Source organism: Periplaneta americana, chromosome 11, assembly GCF_040183065.1.
Source record: "Periplaneta americana isolate PAMFEO1 chromosome 11, P.americana_PAMFEO1_priV1, whole genome shotgun sequence".
Lineage (NCBI taxonomy): Eukaryota > Metazoa > Arthropoda > Insecta > Blattodea > Blattidae > Periplaneta > Periplaneta americana.
The window spans coordinates 96,286,754-96,289,786 of NC_091127.1; the positions used below are offsets into that span (position 1 = coordinate 96,286,754).

The 3,033-nt window shown below is 40.5% G+C and overlaps 1 non-coding gene across 1 annotated transcript; it reads right to left on the bottom strand.

The window, feature by feature from the left end:
* Positions 1–1,882: 1,882 nt before the first annotated feature.
* TRNAY-AUA (transfer RNA tyrosine (anticodon AUA)) lies at positions 1,883–1,954 on the bottom strand. The gene has a single exon. It is a non-coding gene; the product is annotated as a tRNA-Tyr (tRNA).
* Positions 1,955–3,033: the final 1,079 nt, after the last annotated feature.

The window sequence follows — 3,033 nt, forward strand, 5'->3', positions numbered from 1 at the left end:
TAGATTTCAATAGGTCGCAGTGCTGGGCCATCCGTGCCCCCCCTCAGTTAAATTCCATTCCATTCCACTACTCCTAAGGGAAAGGTCCCTATATTGAACCGTGTCTTAAAAATTGAAACACTCAGTTATTTCCCAAACTGTTCGACACAGTGCACCACAATTCAAGTAGAAGAGTACTGTGTAGCGCAGTGAATGCTGGGTACAGTTGACCTTGCGTTCGGAGCAATGGTTTCAGGTGTAAGAAGTGTTGTGTGTTTATGGTGCTTCTGATGTAATATTTGACTCTCCTAGCTAAGCTTGTACGACAAATCAGGTAAGACTGCGATATTCTTAATGTATTGCATGTTGTGATGTAGTTACATAGCAACAATATCCGAGAGTAAACTTTTTCAAGCAACACGTTTCCGTGTTTCACAGTTGCTAAATAATCTGAAATGGCTTTGCCCGTAATTTGAACCACAGTTTGAACCTTATATTCAACTGGTCCAATTTAGGAAACCTTGTTTTGTTTTAGGAGCTTTCAACTGTGAATATCTCTTGCAAATAGATATACCTGACAAGTGGTGAAAGAGGCACCAACACAACCTGTGTGTGTTGCATGAGTGTAACAGGGACTTATGTTCTTCCCATGTTGATCTTCAAAAGGCTAATATTTAAGGATGAACTGAACATTGGTACACCACGAAGTGCAAAGTGCACATGTTCTAAAAGTGGATGGATTATAGCAAGTTATTTCTTAAGTGGTTACAACATATCATCACCATTGTGAAGCCCAGCACTAATAACAAAGTGTTACTTAACCTTGATGGCCATTCCACCCACACGAAGAATATTGAAGCTATCATTCTTGCTCGGGAAAATTGTGTTGTAATGTTTTCTTTGCCGGCACATACTGCAACGCACAGGCTTCAACCATGTAACGTGTATTTCTTCAAGCCCTTGTCATCATACTACACTCAGGTGGCTGCAGACAAATGGCTTTGAAGTAACCCATCTCGAAATATAACTCAGTTCAGGTGTCAGCTTTAATAGGAGAAGATTATGGTAAAGCTGCTACAGTGGTAAATGCAACGAGTTGATCTGCGAAAACTGGAATTTGGCCACTCGACAGAAACAGCGACTTCGCTCCTACTGCTGTCAACCATGAGAATGAGCCTAACACAAGTGTTCCAAACTCAACTTCAAAAAATTCACTTCCCTCTTTTCAATCTAGTAGGCCTTACGCTTTTGAAGACATTTCTACGGCCAATCCTCACTGTCCATAAAAATCTCCAAACATGACTAGGCGTAGGCCTAACACTGTTGCGGAAATAGCTCCTATTCCTGAACTTACCACATCAAGGAAACAAAAAACCACGTCAGTTGCTATTGTCACAAGCAGTCCATACAAGAATGAGTTGTAGGAAAACCAAAACAAGAAAGTAGCATGTAGGCCTACATCGACACCAAGAAATAAACCTTTAAAGAGAAAGAGTGATGGAACGGAGAAAAATTCTCTCCGGCGCCGGGATTTGAACCCGGGTTTTCAGCTCTACGTGCTGATGCTTTATCCACTAAGCCACGCCGGATACAACCCCGACGCCGGTTAGAATCGTCTCAGATTAAGCTCCATCTCTTTGGTTCCCTCTAGTGGCCGCCCTCTGCACTATGTCACAGATGTCTATGAACGCAGGACCGAAGTCCATACATGTGTTGAGGTGCACTCGGATGAGTGACTGATTGGCCGGGATCCGACGGTATAGGCGCCGTCTTAAATCACAAAGTGATTTTATTACGCATATCATATATATTTTTTTTTATGTACCGAAGTACATATGATATTTCCATGCTGATATTCTGCGTCATCGTATGATGAAAGAGTGATGGAACGGAGAAAAATTCTCTCCGGCGCCGGGATTTGAACCCGGGTTTTCAGCTCTATGTGCTGATGCTTTATCCACTAAGCCACGCCGGATACATCATACGATGACGCAGAATATCTGCATGGAAATATCATATGTACTTCGGTACATCAAAATATATATGATATGCGTAATAAAATCACTTTGTGATTTAAGACGGCGCCTATGCCGTCGGATCCCGGCCAATCAGTCACTCATCCGAGTGCACCTCAACACATGTATGGACTTCGGTCCTGCGTTCATAGACATCTATGACGTAGTGCAGAGGGCGGCCACTAGAGGGAACCCAAGAGATGGAGCTTAATCTGAGACGATTCTAACCGGCGTCGGGGTTGTATCCGGCGTGGCTTAGTGGATAAAGCATCAGCACGTAGAGCTGAAAACCCGGGTTCAAATCCCGGCGCCGGAGAAAATTTTTCTCCGTTCCATCACTCTTTCATCATACGATGACGCAGAATATCTGCATGGAAATATCATATGTACTTCGGTGCATCAAAATATATATTTAAAGAGAAAGCTCCAATATGATCAACCAGAAAATGAAGACAAGAATTGGTGCTGCAAAATTTGTGAATTGTCGGAAATGATGGATATGATCCTGTGCATGAAATGTAGGATATGGCTTCACTAAAAATGTGCAAACGTTAGTGGTAAACGGAAAGTGTGTTACTGTGAAGACTGTGGATAATGGCCTCTTTTATGTAACATTGAAAGCCCTATATTTGTTACTCGTGTTCTAAAAAGAAAGTGCTTTTTTATTAGTATCTAAAAACTCCAGTTTTCAAGGAAATTGACATTATAATCACAAACATCTTTTGTACTTTTGTTGGTAATTAAATAATTGCTTTAAGTATAGGACAAAAATATTTATATTTTATATTAATAAAAATTTTTCTGAATTTAAAATGATGTGGTTCATTTTGAGATAAGATTGGTCCAATTTAAGGACCGTGTTTTTGGGCCATTTCGCACCTTCTCAGATTTCTTTTGTATTTAAATAATGACAACATTAATTAGCAATTGTGTTGAGGCTATGTATAGCCAAAGAGTCTGCAAATGTAATCCAAATTTTCCTCATAACTTTGATTTGAGATTATTGCCACAATTTAGTGTTAAAGGCTTAGTGGTTCAA